Below are 6,156 nucleotides of genomic sequence, written 5' to 3' on the forward strand. Positions count from 1 at the left end.
GGGCTTGACATGGATGCTAACATTGTTGACCATTAAGCTGCAGTTGAGCTTCATTTTCTAACAATTTTGGCTACTCAAATTAATAAGATTTGAAATCCTTGATTTTCAGTGGTAATTATATCAATGACACCTGATAATTGAGTAATCCATTGATAATTGAGTTATCTATAGAATTCAGTGGTAATCTATCAATATTGAGTAAGCTTTTTATGTTTAAACACCTAATTTTCAAGTTTTAATGTATTAATGAATAATCTCCTTTCAATATTTTGAAATATCTGTATCAGTAACTTTTTTGTAGTTCCCTAATTTACTTCACTGTATTTGGACAGATTTGACCGATTTCTGTAATTTCAAGAATTTGGATATAAGTATAAATTAATACCAAAGCTTGGGTACCATTTACGGTGGATCTTCCATCTCTGGCTGAGTCAGAAGATCATAGTTGATCACAAGAGACACTTGTTGGACATCAATACCACAGGCCAACAAATCAGTGGCGATAAGAAAACGTGAAGAACAAAATGTATGGATATATGTGGCAGAAAGTATGATCACGACCTCGTATTTTGTCAGTGAGCCAGTCAACCTTACGCCTGGTGTTAACAAAGATGACACACTGTGTGATGGCCAAGGTCTCGTAAAGATCACAGAGGGTTTCAAGCTTCCATTCCTCCTTTTCGACATTAACATGGAATTGCTTGATACCCTCGAGGGTCAGCTCATCACGTTTCACAAGAATTTGCACAGGCTTGTTCATAAACTTTCTTGTGATCTCAAGAGCCTGTGGAGGCATTGTAGCAGAGAATACACCAACTTGAATCTTAGGTGGCAGAAGCTGAAAAGTATCATATATCTGAAAAGAATAGAACACTGAATTAGAAACCTCATAATGCATTTGACAGCGCATAATTGAAATCATGTATCAAGTAAACTGCAGCTAAAAATATTATTCAGAGAACAGCAAACACATGAAAAATCACATAAACAAAACAGAAAACAACTTGAGGTAGATTTTCTGTTTAATGTCTATATTAAGCAAACAACAGATACTCATATGAGCTTCAAACGTGTGTAGAAGTAATGAAAACAAGCTGAAATAAATACACCAAAATGCAAATATATGGAGAATAAAAAAATTCAACTGCCACCTACATTAAAATGACACAAAAATAAAAACAAAAGGAAACTCACCTGATCCTTGAACCCTCTTGAAAACATTTCATCTGCTTCATCCAGCACAAACATTTTAATGTAATCAGGTAAAAGAGACTGCCTTCGCAACATGTCAAACACACGACCAGGGGTACTAACCACATCATGAACCCCACTAGAAAGAATACGCTGATCTTCACGAACACTGGTTCTTCCCACGCAAGCATGAACCTTCACACCAAGATAATCACCTAGTGCTCGCATGACTTTCTCAATTTGCTGTGCAAGATCACGGGTTGGTGCAAGAACCAAAGCCTGGCATTCAACAGTTCCATAGTCTAGCTGCTGGAGAATTCCAGAGCAAAAGGTAGCAGTTCTGCCAGTTCCAGATTGTGACTGTTGAATTACATCAAATCCTTTGCAGAACGGTACAATCCCTCTTTGCTGAATTGCAGAGGGCTTCTCGAAACCTTAAATACAATAGAGAAAACCTTAAGCTCCGTTAATTTCCAAATAGAAAGAATAAAAGGAAAACAAAATTAGCAAAGCATAAGATTGAAAAGAAGTAAAATCCAACAGTTGCAAGTGTTTACATTCATATATCATTAAATTAAGTAGACATATGAAAAAAATAGGCAAATCAACTTCATCGTTTGAAGCTAAAGATGTAGAAGACAAACAATTCAGAGACACTTAATAAAGTAGGACATGAAATAGAAAAATAACTCGATAGACATGTTCTCAAATTAGAAAATATTTTCTCATTCTAGTTCTTGGGAAGAAGAGAATAAATATTGTGCAGAAAAATATGCAGCATGACATAAAACAATTGTCCCAATCTACCATAAGCATAGATGCCCCTCAGAAGATTTTCTTGTACGCCCATAGCATCAAAGCTTTCATACACCTCATCATAACTTGTGAAAAATTCCTCTCTGCCATCTCTTCCGAGTCTGCAATCATTAATTCAGAAAATCAAACAAGTGTACTATGATCACCATCACTATTGAAAAATGAAATAAATGAATTCTATGATCATAGGCAGGAAGAGTACACTAATAAACAAATCATACCACGTTTCCAGCCATGACTGTGGAAAGTGAACGAAATAATACCATAGCAACAGGTAATTCACTAGTCACTAATAGTTTGATAGGGAATCATCAAAAAATCAAATTGGAAAACCCTAGAAAGCATGCCACATAAGATAAGGTGCCTAAAAGAAAGAATGTAGAATAGAAAACCATCTAGTAACTGACCTAAGCAAACAATGGAAATTTTTATATCGAATAGCCATGGATTGAAACTCAAATGGCATTATTGAAACACTATCCAATTTCACAAAAGCAACCATTGATAACACATTGTCATGAAGACAAAATGCAAATAGGTCGAGAAATATGCAAAAACAACACATTTTGCGATTCCGGCTACTGTAGGACAAAATGACAGCAAACCATTCAAAATGTAACAGTACCATTGGCAGAACAGTAAGAGTTGGACAAAAATGGCATGTACCATCTGAACTTCCTACTTCTACATAGTTATTGAGGTGTTACATAATTGGCCTTCACAGAAATAAACTATATTAAAAATCCAACCTGGATAATTACAAATTCACTCAAACTGATATTTTGTTCACATCATATAATTACATTCCTTCAATAGTATATAACACACAAAAACATCCGAGTTCAAATCCACTTTCACACTTCTATAAGATAATCAATTAATGAAATAAACAAAATTCGATTCGCACAACCCCAAGAATTTAGAAAATGTAACCACTATTGCTATGAAAATCTTAAACTACAAACGTTAAACAAGACTCGAAAACACATTTCAAATCAATACGAAACAAAGAAAACCTTTCAAAACCATATTTGTTTATTCAATAAAACAAATATATCCATATAAACAACCTCGTTAAACAAAAGAATAACCAGAACTCTTTAATCCCGAATATATCATCAAACAGTCAAGGCATCTTCATAAATTTATTTATACAATAACAAACACGAAAATTATGCATGAAATTGGATATATGTTACCTGATTGCAGCAAAAAGAGAAGGGAAGAGGGTTTTATTTCATTCGTGCCATGAAGTGAAGATAGGAAAAGAGAAGGGAAGAGAAACGGTCTCAGTCTGGGATTGGGAAGTAGGAAGTTTTGAAGTCACTTTCACGTATGTTTAGTTGCGTAACTGGAAATTGGGATTGAGTTATGTGCTACAGGATGGTAATTAAGTAAACTGGGTAGGTAAGTAGAGAAAAAAAATCCAAACTCCACATGTCCCATGTGGGTCCGCCACTGTTTCGCAAAGCATTGGTAACAAAGGTCTAAATGACATGTTTTGCTCCAAATTAAAACATTGTTCCTATCTTTCAATGACATCATATGAAAGAGGAAACAGTGAATCACAAGGCATGGATTGAAAGTTTTCTCGTATGGGAAAACAATGAACTATGAGGTGGATTATTTAACCACATGGCTCATGTTAACTGGACTAGAAAGTTTGTGAGGATTTTGCTAGTGTAGGAGAATTGTGAACCATAGATTAAATTCTATTCTTTGGTTAGATTTAGTTTTGTGACCAATTTATCTATATTAGACTTTTCTCTTTATTATTATATAATTTCGAATTTCGAATTCATATGTCTTGATCTTTTAATTATAACTGTTTTCACTTGGATTCATTTAGACTTAGCAAACAAGAGAGAAGAAAGAGTAACTAAAGGGTGAGACTTGTTCTCCGTCAAGAGTTCTTGACCACCTCTGACAATTTTTTTGGTTATCTATTGCTATTCCCTTGTATGAAGATGATGCTTTGATCCGCTGTGAATAAAATATGAGCTTAATATTGTTAGATTTTATAGTTTTTGGAAGTCGATGAACAAAAACATACTTGTAAAAATTTTTAAAAAGTCAAAGAGTCAAATGGTAGGTTACATTAATGAGTTAGAAGTCGTTGGGGTTGTCTATGTAACAAAGGAAAAGTTGTAAAATTTTCGCTAGCCAACTGCCAAGTTGTTGCTCAAGCATCCAAAACATTAAGCTCTTCGCTAGCTTGTCACCTACTGTTGCTCGCCTATAGCTGAGCTCTCGCTCGAGTGACAGTGTATCTTGAGAATCCCTATTTGCATTTTTCAAGATTTTTAACATGCCCATACTACTCATAACCTCCAAAACTATAAGTACATGTGCCTCACTTCAAAAAGTAACGAGTTGAACATTAAGAGAAACTTGAAATCACTTTCTTCACTTCACATAAACTGTTCAATCCTTGCTGGAGCCATATTATTGAAAAACATAAATCCCCACAAACAAAACACCAAAACACTTACTTCCATTGAATCTGATAGAGTTTTGAAGATCAAGAAAGTGGACTGAAGTTTTGGTTGTTGGAAAACAAGGAGTTCTTGGATGATTCACTGGAGATAGACGAATTCAGAAAGTTGAGAGTTGATCAGGAGCATGCAATCCAGGAAGGATTTGGTGACTACAGTCAGGAAGTCAGAAGGAACTAGATTTAGTCGAGTCTTGCAGTATTGTAAGTTGATTTGCTTATAGTGGATTCAACTAGCTTGGGCTCGGAGTTTTAATCTCGTGAGGGGTTTTCTCCGTCAACAATTCTCCTATATTATTTACTTTTCTTCAACTTATTAAACTGCATAATTTAACATAGAATAGTATGCATGTGAATTCATCTTAATTGATAAATAATTGCGACGTGTTGCATTTGTTAGTTAGTATATAAATTTTGCATAAACACCTATTCTCCCCTAGTGTTTAGTATCAAAGCCTAAGTTCGATTTCTGACCCCAATTTAATCTAGACGAGTCAATCTTTTTCTGTACCTCCATTTTTCAATAGTAATAACTATGCATACTAGAAGGTTAGAATTATAGCCCTTTTAAAGTCTCTAAATGAGAACATTTGCGTTAGTGTACAAAATGGTGGACCGCCCCTTCTACTATTGTGTTAAGTGCAGTTAACCTATGGACATTTCACTTTGGACTAGTTCAACTGGAATAGAAAAGGAAGAGTTTAAGAGAGTGTTGATGTGTGAAACAGTGAAAGAGGTTTGGGATATTTTAGAGACCACAAATGAAGGAACCATAACTGTGAAAAAAAACTCCAAATTGTAAATGTAGACATATATGTTTGAAGAGATTAGAATGAAGGATAATGAATCATTTGATGAATTCTATGCAAAGTTAAATGATATAGTGAATTCTAGCTTCAACCTAGGTGAGAAAATTCCTAAGTCTAAAATTATGCCAAAGGTCCTTAGATCTTTACCTAAAAGATTTAGACCCAAGATTGCTGCAATTGAAGAAAGCAAGGAATTAGACAAAGTAAAGATAAAGGAACTTGCAGGATCCCTTCAAATCTATGAACTCACCATATCTCAGTCGAAGAAAAATAAGTCTATAGGCTTGATCATCATTAAGAAAAAAGAGTATGAATCAACTGATAGAAAAAACCCTTAGGGACGATGAGATAGCTTACTTTGTCAAGAAATTTCAAAATGTCCGTAGGAATAGGAGAAAACCTCAAGTGAGGAAGAAGAGTGTTACTAGTAATTTTTAGAAAGATAAGGGTGACAAGACTAATGCGAGGAGCTCTAGTAAGAAATCTCAATCGATTAGATGTCACAAATGTCAAGGTTTTGGTTAGTATAGAAATGAATGTCCCAACTATAGGAAGAACCTAAATAAAGGAAAGGGTAACACATTGGCAGTGTCACTAACTGATGATGAAACGAATTCTAGTTATCAGAGTAATTCCTTTAGCATTGAGGATGAAAGGAACTATATGGCATTTGCATCTATAATTAAGAGTGAATCAGATTAGGAGAGTGAGAAGGTTGAGGAAGAGGAGCATAGTGAGGACACTGAGGAAGACTCTAGGGATGAGATAGACATTCATGAGGCTCATCAATAGCTGTTTAAGGAGAGTCTTAAGATTAAGAAGGTCAATAAAGCTGTGTTAAAGAAG

General features: G+C 34.8%; 1 pseudogene; it reads right to left on the bottom strand.

The window, feature by feature from the left end:
- Window positions 1-378: 378 nt before the first annotated feature.
- Window positions 379-3,325, bottom strand: LOC111398735 (annotated as a pseudogene).
- Between the last annotated feature and the right edge of the window lie 2,831 nt (window positions 3,326-6,156).

The sequence above is a fragment of the Olea europaea genome, chromosome 8 (genome assembly GCF_002742605.1).
Source record: "Olea europaea var. sylvestris chromosome 8, O_europaea_v1, whole genome shotgun sequence".
Lineage (NCBI taxonomy): Eukaryota > Viridiplantae > Streptophyta > Magnoliopsida > Lamiales > Oleaceae > Olea > Olea europaea.